The sequence below is a fragment of the Mustela nivalis genome, assembly GCF_964662115.1.
Source record: "Mustela nivalis genome assembly, chromosome: 7".
Taxonomy (NCBI): domain Eukaryota; kingdom Metazoa; phylum Chordata; class Mammalia; order Carnivora; family Mustelidae; genus Mustela; species Mustela nivalis.
In genome coordinates this window covers 11,697,057-11,719,990 of record NC_139026.1, presented here as the reverse complement: position 1 = coordinate 11,719,990, position 22,934 = coordinate 11,697,057, and the positions used below count along the sequence as shown (strand labels likewise).

The 22,934-nt window shown below is 43.9% G+C and overlaps 1 long non-coding RNA gene across 2 annotated transcripts; it reads right to left on the bottom strand.

The window, feature by feature from the left end:
- Positions 1 to 671: 671 nt before the first annotated feature.
- On the bottom strand, positions 672 to 6,445 carry LOC309869377. Of its 2 annotated transcripts, none has more exons than XR_014314141.1 (4): positions 6,270 to 6,445; positions 4,513 to 4,571; positions 2,007 to 2,060; positions 672 to 1,162 (listed from the first exon to the last, which is right to left on the bottom strand). It is a non-coding gene; the product is annotated as an uncharacterized lncRNA (long non-coding RNA). The 2 variants fall into 2 exon arrangements; XR_014314142.1 differs by having other exon boundaries at positions 672 to 1,159.
- Positions 6,446 to 22,934: the final 16,489 nt, after the last annotated feature.

Sequence of the window (22,934 nt, the reverse complement as noted above, 5' to 3'; positions counted from 1 at the left end):
CAGATTTGTGCATGGCTATCTCATTTCCAGTTTGCAGAATGACTTCACACCCATGATCTCATGTGATCCTCACACTATCTCTGTGCTTGAGGCAGTTTTATAGTCAGTTTACAGATGAGGAAACTGAATGAAGCACACAGAGTGAATAAAATCCCCAAGGCTCTTAGAGTGAGTAAAGGCCAAGATAAGAACTGGGCTCACATCACCCACATCCACATATATTTATCGTTGAAAGTTAAACGGCTCTTCGTGCTGGAGGAAAGGGAATGTACAGGAGGAGGGAATCAAGCACATGGCATGTATCATACAATTCAGACTGTGCAAGAAGAGGAGCTCATCAATCTCTCGTCCAGCCAATATTTATTGAACTACTAGGTGGAGGCACTGAGCTAGACAACGTGGAGACAGACGTGAACAAGGTCCTACCCTCACAACGTTTCTCTTCTGGTGGGGATGACAGCCACAGCAAGTAAATAAATTAACGGGATGCTTTCAGAGAGTGATCACGGCTATGTAGCAAACAAAACGGGGCCATGGGATGAAGAGAAGGGCTGGGTGAGTGGAAAGTCGTAGAGACGATGGGCAGAGAAGGCCGTAAGTCTGCCCAGTATGTGTTAAGGAGGGGCTCGGAAGAGTTCTGGGGGAAGAGTATTTCAGGCAGAGGGATAGGCAAGTGCAAAGACCTTGACTGAGGTTGGAATGAGTTTAGTGTGCCCAAGGTCAGAGACAAGGTCAGTGTGGCCGCAGCAGAGTACGAGGAGGGAGGAGTGTGACATAAGGCCTCTGCTTGCATGACTCAAGAACATTTCCTGGGGAAAGCAAGCTTTTGCCCACATTATGAGGGATGGGTGGGGTTTAGAGCAGGCAAAAGGAGAGAAGACTCTACCATGAAGATAGTCTCTGATTCTCTAGGTTGGATGCGGCTGAGCCAAAGAATCAGCCAATACAGTAATTGTCACCATCCAGGGTTTACTGGCAAAGACCTTTCACAGGTTTACAATGAAGAAGAGACATTTCCAACACATATGTGATCCTTGTCTTCATCTTCAAACATTTTATTGGACGGGGTGCCTGGGAGGCTGTCAGCCGAGCATCTGACTCTTGTTCTCAGCTGAGGTGAGTTCAAGCCCCGTGTTGGACTCCATGCTTGGAATGGAATCTACTTTAAAAAAAAAAAAAATTAATTGGCTGCTTGTACAAGAGGAGTAAAATCTGTGGCACTCCCCAGTGTTGACTCAGGACCTGGACCGATGGAGGCAAGCTCCAGAGGAACCAATCTGGGTGCAATGGACAGAGAAGTAAATAAGCGAAGTTGAACCAAAAGAAAACTGATTTATGCAAGTAATGAGAGTCCCAGCCCTGAAGTCACGTAAGCCACGGTAAGGTGAGAACTTAACAGAGATATGGAGGGAAACGGAGGATCATTTTGGGGGTGTGGCCAGCCCTGCACTGCAGTTTGCTCACAGCAGTCCCTTTTAGGACAATGTCCCAATGTCATTAACAGTGCTCTCTTCCTTCCCAGAAGAATCCCAGAGCAAATGATGAGTCATATGGTCTCCTAACTTGAAGACCTCTTTCAAACCTGAGAGTCTGTGATTCTCTTCCCCACTAGCCTCTCCCCAGCACTTGAGCCTTAGCATTTATTTGAACAGTGCTCCTCCGGGAGCCCTGCCCTAAGCCCCTAGACTAGGTGGAGGCTGTTTGTTCCATTCGCCTGGCAGATCTCCTGCATCACCAGCCTGAGTTTCCTCCTGGAAACCTACTTCCAAGTCTCAGGGATGGGCAGGGGAAGCGCAGGACTCAGCCTGGCCAAGCAGAGCATTCCGATCATCCTGACCATGGACATCATTGTGGGGACTGAGGGCACCATTCTGGGAGCCTGTAGAGAACAAAGCCCACAGAGAGGCTGAGCGGAGAGATGAGGCAGAGGCTTCGTCCTGAAGCTGCCATTAAAACACCAGGATTGAGCCATGCCTGAAGCCAGCTCCCCCCAGCTTGTCACTTACCTAAGCCAACAAGTCCCCCTTTTCATCAAGCCAGTTGGGTAGGTTTTCTGCCACCTGCACAGGAGAGATCTCTGATCAATCTGGCCCCCTTGTGGTGTCCTCAGAGCATCTTGCATTTTTCCTGTGACAACTCTATCACCCTTTTGAAGGTGCAGATGTCAGATCTGACCCTCCCACCAAAAGAGAAATACTCTGAGAGCCAGGTATCTGCCTACACCCTCCCAAACCAGGAGTATGGCTCCCTCCCTCCCATATTGGGGTCTCCACACAGGTGACTCCATGGAAAGGCATCCCCTGACCACCCTGTCTAAAACAGCTCCTCCCATGATGTTCTGCATCTCAGGCCATGTGGGCTCTCTACAGAGCATCTATTCTGTTAATTTATAACATTTCCTATAGATTCCATTTTCATGAGCTTATCATCTGTCTCCCATGAGAATGCAAATAAATGTAACTCACTTGGAGCAGGGACCTTGTTTCTTGGGTTCTCTGCTACAGTTAAAATGCCTGGGTCAATGCAGTATGCAATAAGCTTGGTGAGGGAGCCAGCAAGTGGACTGCGCTGGCCCAGGAATGAGATGGGAGAATGGAGGCAAGGGGCTTAACATAGTGCCTAGATAAGGGCGAGCACTTGAATCACTGTTAACTGCTCTTTCTACCACCACTTCCACTGTAACTACTCCTCCTGACTACTAGCCGCCCAGCTCTGGGCCAGGCGTAGTGACACAGCTAACCCATTCATATTATTTCATATCCTTCACAACATCCAGAAGCAGATATTAATGTTATCCTCACTTTACAGATAAGAAAAGGAGGCACAGAGGGGTCCCTAGGGACTCCATCAGTTAAGCATCTGCCTTCGGCTCAGGTCATGATCCCAACGTCCTGGGATTGAGCCCCACATCAGGCTCCCTGCTCAGCAGGGTGTCTGCTTCTCCCTCTCCCTCCACCCCATCTTGAGCTTTCTCTCTCTCTCTCTCTCAAATAAATAAATAAAATCTTTAAAAAAAAAAAAAAAGAAAGAAAGAAAAGAAAAAAGAAAAGGAGGTGCAGAGAGATAAATTAACTCGACCAAGGTCACACAGCCAAGTAGCAGAGCCGAGGATGGACTCCAGGATATGTGGCACCAACATCTATCACTTCACCATAAGTTAAACAGTTTAAATTAAACAGTTAAATTTCCACAGTGCCTTGTGGAAATAAGCAAGGCAGAGTCTCTGAGCCCAGAGTGTAGACCAGAGACATGAAATAGAATGCGTGCCCACACATAATATTTAATTAATTACCTATTCATTGCACTTGGGGGCATGGGAGTCACTCTGGGCCACAGAAGCCAAACTTACAGACTCCTCTCTGTGGCTGGCATGGCTTTATCCTCATTGAAGCTAAGAGATCCTATAAGCCGTAATTTTAGCTTCTTGCAACTCACACAGTCCAGTGGAAAAGCAGCCTTCTCCAAGATCTTTGCCTTCAAGGACTGGTAGGGAGGGAGGTGGGGAGTGCAGGGAAGGAGGCAGAAGGCAGACTGTTGGTTACATTCAAGATTACATTTGAACTGATTTATAAAGTGTCACATGGAAAATGGGCCTTTAAATGGGAGTCCACGCTACTTCACGCTGCCATTTCTCTTCTCCCCATCTACGAGAAGTGTCCTCGCTGCACTCTCTCTCCTCCCACTTCTGAGCAGTGGACGGGCACCTTCCAGAGGGACCAAGAATCAAATCAAAATTATATTTCTCTTGCTATCTCTCAGACAAGTGAAACGGTTCACTCCGCTGTCTCCTGGAGGCTCAGGGGGCCAGGGAAGGGTTAGTAATAATAACACTGTGTATTCATAGACCACTGTTCGGCAAGGAGCGCCTGCAAATATTACCTTGCAGCAGCCGTATTATTAACTGGTAACTGAGCTTTCATCCCTAAGTTACAGGCTGGAGTGAGGCCCCTGAGGCCAGTTAGTTCAAAAGCTGCTTCTAAAAATGGATAGACCAAAGGGTGAGTCCACGAGCCCTCCCTCCTGTCTAAAGGTCTCGGAGCCCTCACTTAGAAGAGCAGCTCAACAGGGGGAAAGGCGAAGGAGCTCTATCAGTTAATGATGCTTTCTGCTGCTGGTAACAGAACACCTGAGAAAAGAACAAACAACAGGCTGCCAGAATTGATTCAGTGGCTCAGTGATGTGAGGGCAGTGTCTGTGCCATTCTCTTGTCCTTTCCCTCATAGTTATAAAATGGCTGCAACCACTCCAGGCATCATGCCCCCAATTCCAGGCAGGATGAAAGACAGAGGAGAATAAGGACAGCTCTACCTAGCCCTTTTACCAAAAGAGCAAATGCTTTCTCAAAAACCTCAACCCCACCCCCAGCAGACTTACACTTACATCTCACTGGCTAAAATAGGATCATGCCCATGCACCTAGCTGTACTCTGGACTAGTCCTGATGAGAGAAAATGTTGGGAGGAGGTGCTGGATAAACCAGCTAACAGTGCAGGGTAGTAGAAAGAGCACTAACCTGGAAGTCAGATGATCAAGATCTTCTCATACCTGTGTCTATGAACTCAGCTTCCCCATCTATAAAATGTGAAAAACTGAACCAGATGATCTATAGCTCTGACATGAGTCAGTTTATGACTTCTACAGAAATAGCCGGGGCTGGTACATAAAGTAGCAACAGGCTATAATCCCCAGCTCCTTGTTCCACTCGAAAACTGTAACCCCAAGCGCTGGCGGTCCTAGAGTCTGGTCTAAGAGGAAAAGAATTATGGCCATGGGAGATCAGAGCGACTGGAGGATCAAGACTTTGGGGCTCCCTTTCCTTGTTCATACTCCTGACTTCCCAAGAGTTTGGGTATATCCAGGATACACGATCTAAACTAAAAGTAGTAGCAATAGTGTTGAACACTCCACAAAATTTACTACGCACCAGACACTTTGCTAAAAGCTTCATCTATGTCTTTTCAAATCCTAACAATCCCATAATGTAGGTGTTAATAATAACCCATTCAGTAGATGCCCGGTGGTGGGTATTAAGGAGGGCACATATTGCCTGGAGCACTGGGTATTATATGCAAACGATGAATCATGGTACACTACACCAAAAACGAATGATGTACTGTATGCTGACTAACATAACGTGATTTTTTAAATTATTTAAAACACAGATGAGTCAACTGAGACCTCAAGATATGTCCTTGTCCAACTTTATAAAGCTATGAATTGGAGGAGCTGGTGTACAACCCCAGAGTCTTACCAAGAGCCCAGGTTCTCAGCACAACCCAATATTGATTCATCCTCTACCCATCCTTTATCTTGCTTATCCTTATTCCCCTGGCAACCCTAGGGAGTCCTCCTCTTTCACAGAGGAGATAAGTGAGTCTCCCAGACATTAGGCGATCTGAAGTGACCAGCTGGAGGTCGAATCAGAACAGAGCACTCACTCTGGGTAACACTCTCGCCATGATGCCCTCCTGTGCAGGAGCGTGCCCTGGCAAAAGCCTCTGGGAGGCTCCTCGCCTTCGGAGCTCTTCTGTATAAGCCCTTCCGGTACGGAAGAGTCCAGAAAACTAGTCCGTGCTGACCCGGCTTGGCCAACTCTGGAGTGAGCCTTGTCAGCAGTAGCCCGGGAGGGGCATCGTGAGCGGATTTTGGAAGGTAAGGGTGTCGGAAGAGCTGTGTCACGGCTGGAGTTGACTAACAGCCCAGATCAACCTCTTCTGTGGCTCTTCTCAGGCTCAGTTTGGGCAGCGATGCGGAGCAGAGAGGGAGACCTCGAGCCTCACAGCCCCCCTCTAGGGCTCTCCTCTCCTAGAGAATTGCCTTCGGATGACAGCCACGGCTTCCCAGAAGAGAAAACCCCAGCACACCGGACTGACGAGTTCTAGAGTTCTGGTTCAGGGCTACCACTTCCAGCCTTCGGGGTGCGGATTCTCCGGCCAAAGATGGCGGCCCCGCGAGCCTCCCCTCACAGTCCACAGCAGGCCCACGGCCAGGCCACACCCAGCTCCGAGGTGGAGGACGCAGGGACACCTCCCGTGCGGACGCAGTGTCACTTGAGGTGCCTTTGGGAGTCAAGAGGAAGCTCAGGAGATCTGCACGGTCTCATCAACACCCCTGCCTCCGTGGACACATCCTCACAGACACGTAAAGAGGAGCACACGGGCTCCTGGCAAGACGCTACCTCCCTCTCCCCTGACCCAACACGAATGCGAGGCTCTGATTTTAACATCACAAAATGCAGAGACCCAAACTGCCCCTGGGTTGGATGCACACCGGCAACTCCATGACGTGACAGACCCAGCGAGTTTCTCGGCGGTTCTCCCGGCTTTCCCATCCTGCCGGCAGCACAGCTCCCACCACAACCTCACACCTCAACTCCCAAAGACAGGAAGGAGCGAGTCCTTCCCCCCACAGCCCACTCCTTTTAAAGGAGGAGGAAAAGTTTCCCAGAAGCCCTCAGCAGCCTCATTGGGCAATTTGCGTCACGTGATTGTCCCACCTCCTGTCACTGGCCCGCAGGAGAACGGGAGAACGTGTTCCGTTACACCAATCAGCATTCAGCACCACCCCCAAGCTGGGGAGCGCTGCGCAGCCAATCCGAGCCTGGATTCCATGGGAAGAGTGGAGGCGGGAAGGAAATGACCGCTGGGGAGGCCTCCATTTCAAGCGCTGCAAATGAGTAACTCCAAACCCTTACATGTTTGGCCACATCACCCTGACCCCAGGGCAAATGCTTCTGCTAAGAACTTCCCCCAAAGACCTCTCTTCTGCGTGTCCTTCTCACATCATTGCTCCCCTTGCTAAGATAGCAGAACTGGATTGAAGGTGGTTGATTCTCTGACAGAATTCCAGAAACTATTTTGAAAATGGCACTAGACTCGCCGAAAAGCCCTACAACAGGTCCCTCCCAGACCTCGATCCCTAGAACCCTCCTCTCCCCCACAGCCAATGCCGTTTAGCAACCCTGTCCCTGCGGTTGGTCAGACACAGAGCGAGGACAGAATCTCGGGAGGATGGATTTAAGCTCTTACCACTCAGAGTGGGGACCCCAGACACATGACATCAGCATCACCTGGGAGCTTGTTAGAAATGCAGAATCCCCAACTGATGAATGGATAAAGAAAATGTGATGTATCTAGGGTGGACTATTACTCAGCCATCAAAAAGAAATCTTGCCATTTGTAGCGACATAGATGGAGCTAGATCATATTATGCTAAGCAAAATAAGTTAGTCAGAGAATGACAAATATCATATGATTTCACTCATGTGTGGAATTTAGGAAACAACATAGATGAACATGTGGGAAGGGGAAAAAAGAGAAAGAGAGAGAAGGAGAAAGGGGGAGGCAAACCATAAGGAACTCCTAAGGATAGAGAACAAACTGAGGGTTGATGGAGGGAGGTGGGCGGGGGATGGGCTAACCAGATGATGTGTATTATGGAGGGCACGTGTTATGATGAACACTGGTTATTATATGTAAGTGATAAATCACTAAATCCTACTCCTGAAACCAATATTACACTATATGTTAACTAACCACAATTTAAATAAAAAATTGGAAGAAAAAGATAAAAAAAAAACTTTTTTAAATAGATGAAACACTTTTTTAAAAAAGAAATGCAGAATCCCAGGCCCCACTCTAGATTGACTGAGTCCAAATCTGCATTTTGACGAGATGCCCAGGGGTCTCACCAGAGTGACAGAAGCCTCAAGCCTTCTTTTAGGATACAGCTTGTGGTCGCCCAGGCTCCTAGCCTGACCCCTCCCACATGCTTCACTTCTAGAGTTTGCCTTGCCTCCAAGAGAGTCCTACCTACATTCCACTTTGATAACTGTATCCCTTGTTACTAGCATTCTTCCCTGTAACTGTTTTAGGAGGGGATCCCTGCCTACTGGCCCCAAGCTCTCCAATGGGAACCCCAGTCTAAAATTTTGCAGTCTTGTCAGAAGAGAAAGTATGATCCTGTAGGTCTATAGATTCCAGATAGATTTTGGAATTAGAAAGGCATGGGTTTGAATCCCGAATCCACTATTTAACTTGAAGTAAACTGCAAACTCTCCAAGTCCTACCTGTGACGTGAAAGCAAGAACCCTCCAAAGCAGGATTTTTAGGAGTATTTCATGGACCACAGAATAAAAAGCCATTGGCCCAAGATAGGTGTTCAATAAATGTTAGCTCTACTCCCATGCTCCTCCATGGATGACTGTGTAAACCTGCAGACAAGCCTCTATGATCCTGACATCATGACTCAGCAATCGCTTCCCTAAATTTGTTAGGATACTCCAAGCTACGGGTAATAAAACCCCTAATGGAAAGTGGCTTAGATGATGAGGAATTTATTACCTCACATAACAAGAAATCCAAAAAAACTCCAAGAGTGGTCAATTCAATGGTTCAATACCACCTTCAAGGCCCTAGGTGCTTTGCTTGCTTTCTATTCTGCTATCTTTAGCATGCCTCATAGGCCCAAGAAGGCTTCAGCACTTCCAGGCATCACATAACACATTCAGAGAAAAAGGAGTTTCCTACCATTTTTTTTTTCTTTTTAAGATTTCCAGAAAAACAAATAACCAACTTGCTCTCAGTCCCCTGGGCCAAGATTGGACCATACACCCATGACTGAACTGTTCACTGGTTAGGCCAATCATTATCTCCTCCCTGGGGCTGAGAAAGGGCCCAGGATTTAATGAAGCACATAGTTTTTCTGAGCAAGGAAACAAGGTAGGGGAAGCTTTTGGCAGATCAATCAACAGTGTCCGCCATACATCTGCTTCCCAGGGTGGGCCTTCCCACCACAGCCTAACTAAAGCATCACCCAAGCCAATGGCCACATTCTCAATATCCATCTGTAACACTGGTTCTCAAATTCATGTGCATCTTGGAATTGCTTGGTGCATTTATTTTGAAATACTGATGCCCGTTCTCCATCCTAGAGATCTGAACCTGAGGATTATTTAAATCTCCTGAGATGAGCTGATGTCTGGGAACCACTTATCTATACCAGCATTTCTCAACTTTTAAGGTACATCAGAACTGCCTCTAGAGTTTCTGATTCAGGACATCTGGGGCGGGGCCTGAGAGTTTGCATTTCTAGCAAGTTCGCAGGGGATGCTGACGGTACTGATCCAGGGATCACAGCTAGAGAACCACTGGTCTAGATTAGTGCTTTTTAAATTCAATGTACATATGACTCACTTGGAGAATCTTGTTAAAATGTAGTCAATTATCATATGGTTTCACTTATTTGTGGAGCATAACAAATAGCATGGAGGACATGGGGAGTTAGAGAGGAGAAGGAAGTTGGGGGAAATTGGAAGGGGAGATGAACCATGAGAGACTATGGATGCTGAAAAACAATCTGAGGGGTTTGAAGGGGCAGGGGCTGGGAGGTTGGGGTACCAGGTGGTGGGTATTACAGAGGGCACGGATTGCATGGAGCACTGGGTGTGGTGCAAAAATAATGAATGCTGTTATGCTGAAAATAAATTAAAAATAAATTTTAAAAAATGTAGATGCAGGTGTAGGGGCCCAGGAGTTTCATTTCCAACAAGATGCCAGGTGATGCTTGCAGCCCAAACTACACAGCAGAATGTAGAGCAGAGCTTAGCAAACCAGGGCCTGTGGGCCAAATCCAGGCCACTGCCTGTTTTTGTAAATAAAGTTTTATTAGAACACCACCCCATTCATTTATTTACACATAGGCTATTGCTGTTTTTTCAGCATCAGAGTTGAGTGGTTGCAATAGAGACCACATGGCCTGCAAAGCCAAAATATTTACTCTCTGGTACTTTACCAAAAAAAGTTTGCAGAATGACCACTGGTTTTCAAATTTGGCTGTACGTTGGGATTACCTGGAGACTTAAATGCTACTGATTCTACTCTTAGAGATTCTAATGTAACTGGTATGGGGTTCAGCCTGGGCATCCAGATTTTTCTAAACTTGCCAAATGGTTCCACTGGGCATTTGAGAATTGCTGGTCTCCTGGACGTCCTCCCAGCACCTGCAGCTGTGCCAGACCTTCCATCAAGTACACCCTTTACTTTAGCAGGGCTTTGCTTCCAGGCTTCTGGTTTATCAGCTGCTCTAATTAAACAAGACAGTCCAGGAGGTCCTGAGCCATGCCCTTCCTCAGGGGAGCATTCTGGAGGAGTTTCCACTCATTTGGATATGTGAGATTTGGCGCACACATTCACAGTACAAAAATGGACATCCCCATCCCTTCTCAGCTAAGCCTCATCTAGACTGAATTTGCTAAAAAGCCATCCGGCCCCCCAACCCATTGAGAGAGACAATGGTGACATTGTCTCTGAACCATGGCATGAAGCCACATACCAGATGTGCTCCTGAAAAAAAAAAAAAAAACACGTGGAATGTCCTTCTTGGAAGGAAGGAAAAGAATTACTGACAACAGGAAGAGGGTTGTCAGGCCTCCGTTTCTAAATGCAGTGCACAGGCCCTTGGCCACAGACCCCCATTAGAGTCCACGGGAGTCCTCAGGTAAAACACTTGCAGAGTCCTTTAGAAAACCTCAAAACTTGGCTTCAGAAGAGTTTATTTATTTATTTTGTTTAAATTCCATTAACCAACATAAAGGACATCATCAGTTTCAGATGTAGTGTTCAATAATTTATCAGGTGCATTTAACACCCAGGGCTTAAAAAGTCATATGGGCGTGCTGGCAAATCAAAAACTAAAAACCATTCTTTCATGTCATTATGGATTTGTCCAAATCCATAAAGCACCAGGAGTGAACCTGGATGTAAACCATGAACTTTGGTGGGTACAGTGTGTGAGCTTCAGTGCCGTTGTCACAAATGTACCTCCTTGTTGGGGGAACGCTGGTAATGGGGGAGATTAGGTGGGGGCAGGGGATGTATGGGAAATGTTTGTACCTTCCCCTAAAACTACTCTTCTAAATAAATTAGTCCCACCCTTTCTGCACATACTCTTTAGCTTGGGGACTTCAAGACGTATTGGGTGGATATATATTATTTTATCTCAAGAACCACATTCCCCTTACTTTAGAGTCACAGCTATCTCCAGGAGGACGTTTCAACTCCACCAACCATGGGAGCTGCCACCTTCCACAGCCTCTGTGCTGCTGGCCATCGGTGATGGGCTCAGAAAGAAGCCCTGATTCCATCTGGGCAAGTTCCCTGGGATATCAGGGCAGGAAAAATGAACCTCAGTCTTTCTCTCGTGGGGAGTATGAGCTACATGAAGAGAGGAGTGTTGGCACATTTCCCAATATGGGGCAAAGCCAGCCTGGAAGAATGAAGCCAACATCCAAATAAAGCAAAGGTGGATGGGGAGAGAGTCTTTGCAACATTCAAGACCCCATTCCTATTGTCCCTAAAGTACAGCTGTGCCCCTCCCCATGATCATTTGAGCCAAAGCATACCCTTTTTGTTTGAAGTGGTTTTAATTCTGTTTTGATTACATGCAACTGGTTATTGTAGGGAAGCACCACCAGGCAAAGCATCTTGGTGAGGGGCCACTGTGAACCGGGATCCCTCAGCTGGACCCAAGGTGCAGCACCCCCTTGGTGGGGCTCAAGCAAAGAAAATAAGGGATGCAAAGTTCTCTTAATACCCCAGGGAGGAGGAAAGGACATATATTGTCTATGTCTCTACAGCCATAAAGCCACATAATTACCTCCAACACTCAGCATCTTAACACAAGCACTTATTCTTTGTATTCCAGGCATTCTACCGAGGTGGGTTGTATTATTCTCAATTTTTCACTTCCTCTATGTTACAGAAATGCACGCCCTTTGCCATGTGATTTTCCAGCACCTCCCAGTAGATTTTTTAGATTTCTCCACTCCGTTGATGTTGGGCTCGATCACATGACTTGCCTTAGCCACAGGGACAGGAGAAGATTGAAGTGGGCAGAGATTTTGAATATGCTTACATAGTGTGGCTTGGTTTCCTGTGCTCCATCACTGCCCCAGGAAGAGCTTGCCCTTGGGAGATGCTGGTCCCAGCATGGAGTTATGCAGAGCAGCCCTGAACCTGGAGCCAAGCCCAGGAAAGCCCAGGAAAGCCCAGCAGAACCACAGCTGAGTCACAGGACCAAACACTTGGTGCTGCATGTCAGCGAGCCTGGAGCTACTTGTTACCCATCATCATCTCAGCAGACACCTGATGGGCAGATGGAGTGACCAAGGTAGGAGGTACTTCTTACAGCACAGATACTGTGCTAGGCACTTAGCATTATTCCTCAAAACTCAGTGTGGTGGACATGATCATCCCCATTTTATAGACTGGCAATGGAAGCTCATGGAACTTATTTTCCCAATTTAACAGTACAGATAATGACAGCAGTTTGACAGAGTCTGACATGTACTGTACAGTAGATTGTGATGCTTGGTCCTCAAAAATGCATGGGCATTTTTTTTCACTTGAGTTCAGGAAACAAATAGACACATGTTCCAAAGGGCCCCAGCCTTGATGGCTGGATTCCTATGATCATCAGATCCACCAGAAGACAGAGACAGGAGCCCAGTAATGGTTGTGGCTGTCAACCAAGAGAGAAAGTTCCACCTAGCTCCTGCCAGGCTGAGGGATGAGGCCCAGTGTGCAGTTTCAATGTGTGGAAAGGTCATACATTTTTCCCCCATTGGGGTACAGTGTTGCTCTAGCCCGTCTGGGTGCTATTCCTCCCTTATCCCCTGTGAGTAAAACATCAGTTTACTCACAAAGTACCCAGCTCAAGAGATGAACCATATTTGATTCATTCAAACTAGTCACAGAGTCTTATTTCCCTTTGCTAGGCACTAGGTCCATGTATGGGCAATCAACACAGTTCTGGAAATTAACATGTTGGGGGAGGTCTACGAGGTGCTTCTAGGAAAGCTATGTCTCCCTAATAAGTGAGGGACACACTCTCTCTTACTGTCTGATCATTGGCAGGGAGGATATGATGCTCAAAGCTGGAACAACCATACTTCAATCATGCTAGGAGACATCACCTAACACACTGAGAATGACAGAGTGGGAAGACAGAAAGATCTGGGTCCCTGACCACAGCACTGAGTTGTTGAAACTGTCCTGTAACTACCTAATTTCCTGTTACATAAACAATTAACCTTCTTTTACTTTAAGCTACCAGTAGTTCAGCTTTCTATTATTAACAGCCCAATGCATCTGTCTTAGTCATCTATTGCTGCATGAAATTAAAACAAACTTAACCATTTAAAATAAGACACATTTATTGGGGCACCTGGGTGGCTCAGTGGGTTAAGCATCAAGTCATGGACTCAGGGTCCTGGGATCAAGCTCCAAATCAGGCTCTCTGCTCAGCAGGGAGCCTGCTTCCCCCTCTCTTTCTGCCTGCCTCTCTCCCTACTTCTGATCTCTCTCTCTGTCAAATAAGTAAATAAAATCTTTTTTTTAAAAAGACACATTTGGAGGAGGAGTCAAGATGGCAGAGAAGTAGCAGGCTGAGATGACATCAGGTAGCAGGTGATCAGCTAAATAGCTTATCAGACTGTCGCGAACACCTACAAATCCAACAGATCAAAGAGAAGAAGAACAACAATTCTAGAAACAGAAAATCGACCACTTTCTGAAAGGTAGGACCGGTGGAGAAGTGAATCCAAAGTGACGGGAAGATAGACCGCGGTGGGAGGGGCCGGCTCCCAGCAAGCGGCGGAAGATGGACCACAAAATCAGGACTTTTAAGGGTCTGCTCCACTGAGGGACATCGTTCCAGAGGCTAAAGCGGGATGAAGCCCATGCGCAGTCAGCGTGGCCCCAGGTCCCGCAGGGTCACAGAAGGGGGGTGTCTGAGTGTTGCAGAGCTTGCAGGCATTAGAGCGGGGAAGCTGGCTACAGAGACAGAGCCAAGGAGTGAGCTCTGAACTCAGGGTTACCTTGAACCAGTCACAGGGTGGGTGAGCTAGGAGCGCAGCCGCAGGCCAGGGAGAGAGGAGTGATTGAGAGTTTTTCTCTAAGGGTGCACTGAGGAGTCAGGCCCCAAGCTCTCGGCTCCTCCAGGCTAGAGACTGGGAGGCTGCCATTTTCATTCCTGTCCTCCAGAACTCTACGGAAAGCAAGCTCCCGAAAGCCAACCCAAACCCAAGCGGATTACTTAGCCCGACCCCTGATAAGGGCAGGGCAATTCTGCCTTGGGCAAAGACACTTGAGAATCACTACAACAGGCCCCTCCCCCAGAAGATCAACAAGAAATCCAGCCAAGACCAAGTTCACTTACCAAGGAGAACAGTGGAATTCCAGAGGAGGAGAAAGCAAAGCATGGAATTCATGGCTTTCTCCCCATGATCCTTTAGTCTTGCAGTTAATTAATTTTTTTAATTTTATTTTTTTCTGCTAAATTCTTTTTAACCTTTACCCTTTCCTCTTTTAACGTTTTTAACTAGTTTATCATAAAAATACCTTTCATTAAAAAATAATCTTTTTTGAAACTTCATTATTATAGTCATATTTTATCCTTCATTGTATCTAATTTTATTTTTTATATACACATAGGGTTTTTTCTTCTAAAAAAGTTAGGGTACAATCTTCTTCTAATAGATCAAAATATACCCTAAATCTAGCTCCGGGCTTGTTCTATTCTCCAGCTTGAGGAAATTACCAATGTCTGTATTGATTAGGTCCCTAGCCTTCAGTACTGCCTCTTGGTTTTTTGGGGTTTTTTTTTGTTTGTTTTTGTTTCTTTTTTTTTTTTTTCTTGTGGTGAGTTTTTCCACCCTGTCATTTTGTCCAGATAAGAACATATGAAGGAGGAAATAAAATACTAAAAGGGCGGCAAAGGGACCCTGGCTGGCTCAGTGGGTTAAGCCTCTGCCTTTGGCTCGGTTTGTAATCTCAGGGTCCTGGGTTCGGGCCCCACATCGGGCTCTCTGCTCCGCAGGGAGCCTGCTTCCCCCTCTCTCTCTGCCTGCCTTTCTGCCTACTTGTGATCTCTATCTGTCAAATAAATAAATAAAATCTTTAAAAAAAAAAAAAAGGGCGGCAAAGACCCCAGGAAAATGTGCTTTAACCAAATCAGGAGACCCCAAATCGTGGGAGGGAGAAAGGGGATAAAAAGAAGTTCAAAAAAAATTTAAAAAAAGAAAACAAATAAAGAAAAAATATAAAAAAGAAAAAAATATATGTATATATTAGACTGGTGACTAGAACAGGGTTACCCACTTAATTTTGGGAGTATTATGGTCTCTTAGAAGAAACGACCTCCCCAAATTTTAAAGAATGAAAAACATATATAAGGGTAAACACAATGAAGGGATGGAATATGCCTATAAAGATGAAAAAAAATTTTTTTAATTGTCAGATCTAGAGTTCAGAATGATGATTCTCAAGGTTCTAGCCAAGCTTGAAAAAGGAATGGAAGATATTAGAGAAACCCTCTCTAGAGAGATAAAAGCCCTTTCTGGAGAAATAAAAGAACTAAAATCTAACCAGGTTGAAATTTTAAAAAAGCTATTAATGAGGTGCAATAAAAAATGGAGGCTCTTACTGCTAGGATAAATGAGGCAAAAGAAAGAATTAGTGATATAGAAGACCAAATAACAGAGAATAAAGATGCTGAGCGAAAGAGAGACAAACAAATACTGGACCACGAGGGGAGAATTGGAGAGATAAGTGACACCATAAGATGAAACAACATTAGAATAATTGGGATTCCAGAAGAAGAGAGAGAGGTGGGAGCAGAAGTTATATTGGAGAGAATTATTGTAGAGAATTTCTGTAATATAGCAAAGGGAACAAGCATCAAAATCTAGGAGGTGCAGAGAACCCCCCTCAAAATCAATAAGAATAGGTCCACACCCCATCACCAAATAGTAAAATTTACAAGTCTTAGAGACAAAGAGAAAATCCTGAAAGCAGTCTGGGAAAATAAGTTTGTAACATACAATGGTAAAAATATTAGATTGGCGCAGACTTATCCACAGAGACCTGGCAGGCCAGAAATAACTGTCATGATATATTCAGAGCACTAAAAGAGAAAAACATGCAATTAGGAATACTATATCCAGCTAGGCTATCATTGAAAATAGAAGGAGAGATAAAAAGCTTCCAGGACAAACAAAAACCGAAAGAATTTGCAAACACCAAACCAGCTCTACAGGAGATATTGAAAGGGGTCCTCTAAGCAAAGAGAGACTAAAAGTAGTAGATCAGAAAGGAACAGAGACAATATACAGTAACAGTCACCTTACAGGCAATACAATGGCACTAAATCCATATCTTTCAATAGTTACCCTGAATGTAAATGGGCTAAATGCCCCAATAAAAAGACAAAAGGTATAAGAATGGATAAAAAAAACAAAACCCATCAATATGCTGCCTACAAGAAACTCATTTTAGACCCGAAGACACTCCCAGATTTAAAGTGAGGGGATGGAAAACAATTTACCATGCTAATGGACATCAGAAGAAAGATTGGGTGGCAATCCTTATAGCAGATCAATTAGATTTTAACCCAAAGACTATAATAAGAGATGAGGAAGGACACTACATCATACTCAAATGGTCTGTCCAACAAGAAGATCTAACAATTTTAAATATCTATGCCCCTAATGTGGGAGCAGCCAACTATAATTAATAACAAAATCAAAGAAACACATATACAATAATACAATACTACAATAATAGTAGAGGACTTTAACACTCCCCTCACTGAAATGGACAGATCATCCAAGCAAAAGATCAACAAGGAAATTAAGGCCTTAAATGACACACTGGACCAGATGGACATCACAGATATATTCAGAACATTCCATCCCAAAGCAACAGAATACATATTCTTCTCTAGTGCACATGGAACATCTCCAGAATAGATCACATCCTGGGTCATAAATTAGGTCTCAAATGGTATCAAAAGATTGGTATCATTCCCTGAATATTTTCAGACCACAATGATCTGAAGCTAGAACTCAATCACAAGAAAAAATTTGAAAAGAACCAAAATAAAGAATGAATGGGTCTAAAGAATGAATGGCTCAATCAGGAAATTAAAGAAGAATTGAAAAAATTCATGGAAATAAATGATAATGAAAACACAATGGTTCAAAATCTGTGGGACAAAGCAAAGGCAGTCCTGAGAGGAAAATATATAGCAATACAAGCCTTCCTCAAGAAACAAGAAAGGGGGGCGCCTGGGTGGCTCAGTGGGTTAAGCCTCTGCCTTTGGCTCAGATCATGATCCCAGGGTCCTGGGATCGAGCCCCGAATCAGGCTCTCTGCTCAGCAGGGAGCCTGCTTCCTTCTCTCTCTCTCTCTCTCTCTCTCTCTCTCTCTCTCTCTGCCTGCCTCTCTGCCTACTATGATCTCTCTGTGTCAAATAAATAAATAAATAACATCTTTTTTAAAAAATTAAGAAAGAAAGAAGAAAGGTCTCAAATACACAACCTAACCCTACACCTAAAGGAGCTGGAGAAAGAACAACAAAGAAAGCCTAAACCCAGCAGGAGAAGAGAAATAAAGATCAGAGCATAAATCAATGAAATAGAAACCAAAAATACAATAGAACAAATCAAAGAAACTAGGAGCTGGTTCTTTGAAAGAATTAATAAGATTGACAAATCCCTGGCCAGACTTATCAAAAAGAAAAGAGAAAGGACCCAAATAAATAAAACCATGAATGAAAGAGGAGAGATCACAACCAACACCAAAGAAATACAAACAATGGGGCACCTGGGTGGCTCAGTGGGTTAAGCCGCTGCCTTCGGCTCAGGTCATGATCTTGGGGTCCTGGGATCGAGTCCCGCATCGGGCTCTCTGCTCAGAAGGGAGCCTGCTTCCTCCTCTCTCTCTCTGTCTGCCTCTCTGCCTACTTGTGATCTCTGTCAAATAAATAAATAAAATCTTTAAAAAAAAAAAAGAAAAGAAAAGAAATACAAACAATTATAAGAACATACTATGAGCAACTCTACACCAACAAATTTGACAATCTGGAAGAAATGGATGCATTCCTAGAGACATATAAACTACCACAACTGAACCAGGAAGAAATAGAAAACCTGAACAGACCCATAACCAGTAAGGAGATTGAACAGTCATCAAAAATCTCCAAACAAACAAAAGCCCAGAGCCAGATGGCTTCCCAGGGGAATTCTACCAAACGATTAAAGAAGAATTAATTCCTATTCTCCTGAAACTGTTCCAAAAAATAAAAATGGAAGGAAAACTTCCAAACTCATTTTATGAGGCCAGCACCACCTTGATCCCAAAACCAGACAAGGATCCCATCAAAAAAGAGAATTACAGACCAATATTCTTGATGAACACAGATGTGAAAATTCTCACCAAAATACTAGCCAATAGGATTCCACAGTACATTAAAAGGATTATTCAACACGACCAAGTGGGATTTATTCCAGGACTGCAAGGTTGGTTCAACATCTGCAAATCAATCAGTGTGATACAACACATTAATAAAAGAAAGAACAAGAACCATATGATACTCTCAATAGATGCTGAAAAAGCATTTGACAAAGTGCAGCATCCCTTCCTGATCAAAACTCTTCAAAGCGTAGGGAGAGAGGGTACATACCTCAATATTATCAAAGCCATCTATGAAAAACCCACTGCAAATATCATTCTCAATGGAGAAAAACTGAAAGCTTTTCCGCTAAGGTCAGGAACACGGCAGGGATGTCCATTATCACCACTGCTATTCAACATAGTACTAGAAGTCCTAGCCTCAGCAGTCAGACAACAAAAAGAAATTAAAGGCATCCAAATCATCAAAGAAGAAGTCAAACTATCACTCTTTGCAGATGCTATGATACTACCTGTGGAAAACCCAAAAGACTCCACTCCAAAACTGCTAGAACTTGTACAGGAATTCAGTAAAGTGTCAGGATATAAAATCAATGCACAGAAATCAGTTACATTTCTGTATACCAACAATAAGACAGAAGAAAGAGAAATTAAAGAGTCAATCCCATTTACAATTGCACCCCAATCCATAAGATACCTAGGAATAAACCTAACCAAAGAGGCAAAGAATCTATACTCAGAAAACTATAAAGTACTCATGAAAGAAATTGAGGAAGACACAAAGAAATGGAAAAAGGTTCCATGCTCCTGGATTGGAAGAACAAATATTGTGAAAATGTCTATGCTACCTAAAGCAGTATACACATATAATGCAATTCCTATCAAAATCCCGTCCTTTTTTTTTTTTTTTCAAAGAAATGGAACAAATAATCCTAAAATTTATATGGAACAAGAAAAGACCTCAAATAGCCAAAGGAATATTGAAAAAGACAGCCAAAGTTAGTGGCATCACAACTCCAGACTTCAAGCTCTATTACAAAGCTGTCATCATCAAGACAGTATGGTACTGGCACAAAAACAGACAGATAGATCAATGGAACAGAATAGAGAGCCCAGAAATAGACCCTCAATTCTATGGTCAACTAATCTTCAACAAAGCAGGCAAGAATGTCCAATGGAAAAAAGACAGCCTCTTCAACAAATGGTGTTGGGAAAATTGGACAGCCACATGCATAAAAATGAAATTGGACCATTTCCTTATACCACACATGAAAATAGACTCAAAATAAATGAAGGACCTCAATGTGAGAAAGGAATCCATCAAAATCCTTGAGGAGAACACAGGCAGCAACCTCTTCAACCTCAGCCGCAGCAACTTCTTCCTAGGAACATCGCCAAAGGCAAGGAAAACAAGGCCAAAAATGAACTATTGGGATTTCATCAAGATCAAAAGCTTTTGCACAGCAAAGGAAACAGTTAACAAAAACAAAACTGACAGAATAGGAGAAGATGTTTGCAAATGACATATCAGATAAAGGGCTAGTATCCAACATCTATAAAGAGTTTAGCAAACTCAACACCCAAAGAACATATAATCCAATCAAGAAATGGGCAGAGGACATGAACAGAAATTTCTGCAAAGAAGACATCCAGATGGCCAACAGACACATGAAAAAATGCTCCACATCACTCGGCATCAGGAAAATACAAATCAAAACCACAATGAGATACCACCTCACACCAGTCAGAATAGCTAAAATTAACAAGTCAGGAAATGACAGATGCTGGTGAGGGTGCAGAGAAAGGGGAACCTTCCTACACTGTTGGTGGGAATGTAAGCTGGTGCAACTACTCTGGAAAACAGCATGGAGGTTCCTCAAAAAGTTGAAAATAGAGCTGGGTATTTACCCTAAAGATACAGACGTAGTGATCCGAAGGGGCATGTGCACCCGAATGTGCACATCTAGATAGATATAGATATAGATATAGATATAGATATAGATATACCACTTCTTCTTTATCCATTCATCTGTTGATGGACATCTAGGTTCTTTCCATAGTTTGGCTATTGTGGACATTGCTGCTAATATAGATATAGATATAGATATAGATATAGATATAGATATACCACTTCTTCTTTATCCATTCATCTGTTGATGGACATCTAGGTTCTTTCCATAGTTTGGCTATTGTGGACATTGCTGCTATATATAGATATAGATATAGATATAGATATAGGAACACTATGCAGCCATCAAAAGAAATGAAATTTTGCCATTTGCGATGACATGGATGGAACTAGAGGGTATTATGCTTAGCAAAATAAGTCAATCGGAGAAAGACAACTATCATATGATCTCCCTGAAATGAGAAAGTGGAGATGCAACGTTGGGAGTTTGGGAGGTAGGGAAAGAATAAATGAAACAAGATGGGATTGGGAGGGAGACAAACCATAAGAGACTCTTAATCTCACAAAACAAATTGAGGGTTGCTGGGGGGAGGGGGGTTGGGAGATGGTGGTGGGGTTATGGACATTGGAGAGAGAATGTGCTATGGTGAGTGCTATGAAGTGTGTAAACCTGGCGATTCACAGACCTGTACCCCTGGGGATAAAAATACATTATATATTTATTTAAAAATTAAAATTTTTTTTAAAAAGACACACTTATTACCTCAGTTTTTGGAGGCCAGGAAGCTAGGCACAACAGCTGGGTCTTTTGCTTCAGGATCTCTCAAGAGACTGTGGTCAAGGTATCCACTGAGCCTGGGATCTTGTCTGAAAGGACTCACATTTGGGGTCCTTGCTGGCTGCTGGCTGAAAGCCACCCTCAGTTCCCTGCCAATAGGGCTGCTCCACGGGACAGCTCACAGCCCAGCAGCTGCTGCATTAAACTAGCAAGACAAACTCTTTCTGTACAATGAAAGGAAGAATCTTCCAGAATGTATTCACAGTGGTGACATGCCTTCTCCTTTACCATACTCCATTGCTTAGATGCACTCATAGGTCCCACCCACTCACATGTGTTCCGAGAGGTGGGAATTATTACAGTAGCTGCCCTATAACCTGCTCACCAATACCCTTACTGATAATATCTATTGAGCAAATTCTTGAAATTAAAATCCTCCCACCTAACTTTGCCTGGATCCTGGGTCAAACAAACCACCTTCTAAAAAGTACTTCTGAGGCACTGGGAAAATTTTTAATATAAACTATATATCAGATGAAAAGCACGTTAATTTTGTTAAGTGTGCTAATGGCATTGTGATTACATAAGAAATAGACTGGTTTTTAGAAATACATAATACAGTATGTTGAGATGAAATGCCACGATGTCTGAAGTTTGCTTTCAAATATTTCATCCAGGAAAAAGAAAAAAAAAAGAACAGAGCTAATGTGCAAAAACATGGTAATTATTGAATCTGAGTGATGAATATATGAGAATTCCTTGCAGTATATCTCAACTTTCAAGCATGTTCAAATTTTTTAATGATTTTTTAAAATCTGGCTAGGCTTTTATGATCTCTCTAAATAAAAAGAACTCCACATGAAACACAGAGGATTGAGAGAAAGTATGTTCAGACACAAGTGGCTCTGAGCTGATCATGGGATCGTCTTTGAAGGTCCCTTCCTCCTTCTCCAGTCTGCTGCTCTCCTACCCACGTGCCCTATCCCTGCCATCCAAAAACATGTCCAGCTCCCCAAACACATGGTGCTACTCTGTGCCACCTCCAAGCATTTGCATTGTCTGCACCTTTACCTTGGGATTTCTTCCAACACCTCCCTCAATGCCATCAATCTGGTCCACCTCCAAAACTCAGCTCAAGTGTCATTTCTTCAAGGAGGAATTTCCTGACCCCATCTGCTACATAGAATGGACCCTTCATCTCTGGAGCTCCCATTGTGCCTTATACAGATGATTATTATAGAACGTATCACAATATATTGCAATTATTTATCTTCAGGCCTGATTCCCCCACCAGACTGAGCTTCCTGAGAAACAGGTTTCTCATTCTTCCCAGATTCCATAGTGATTAACACAGGGCTTAGCACATGGTAAGTGCTCAATAAATGTTTGTCAAATAAATAAATGAATGGTTGTCTTATGAATAGACAAATAAGTGAAAATATCTAGCACATAGCAACAATATCTAGACACCCAGTTTCAATGTATTGATCAGATCGTGATGAGTCTCATGAGAGCTTCAGCTTAATGATTTCCACAACCCAGACAAGCCTCCTCCCCCACCTCCAGACAGCCGAGTCTCCTTGGTCTAAATATGGGGAGTGCTGCAAATCCCAATACAGAAAAGTCTCTAGGACACTGATTTTAAGACAAAGCACCAAGCACAATTCCCTTGTGTGACTCAGCAACAGGCACCAAGAAACAGTTCCTAAAGAGATGCTGCAGAAATTGTCTTAGACTTGGCCTGAGGATAGCTTTATTGACAGCTGCCATTCTGTGCAGGCAGAACTCAGAATGAGAATCTGTGATAAGAAGGGTCAATATCAAGAATTTTCTTTAAAATTTAGAGTTCTCCAGTCATGGGAAAGGCTGCCTCATAGAACCAGGAGTTCACCATTCATCCAAAAGTCAACAATTATTTATTGAGCACCTACTGTTCCAGGTGGCTAGGTTGCTACAGTGAACAATATAGAAAGAGAACTATCTCTTTCTTGTCTTGA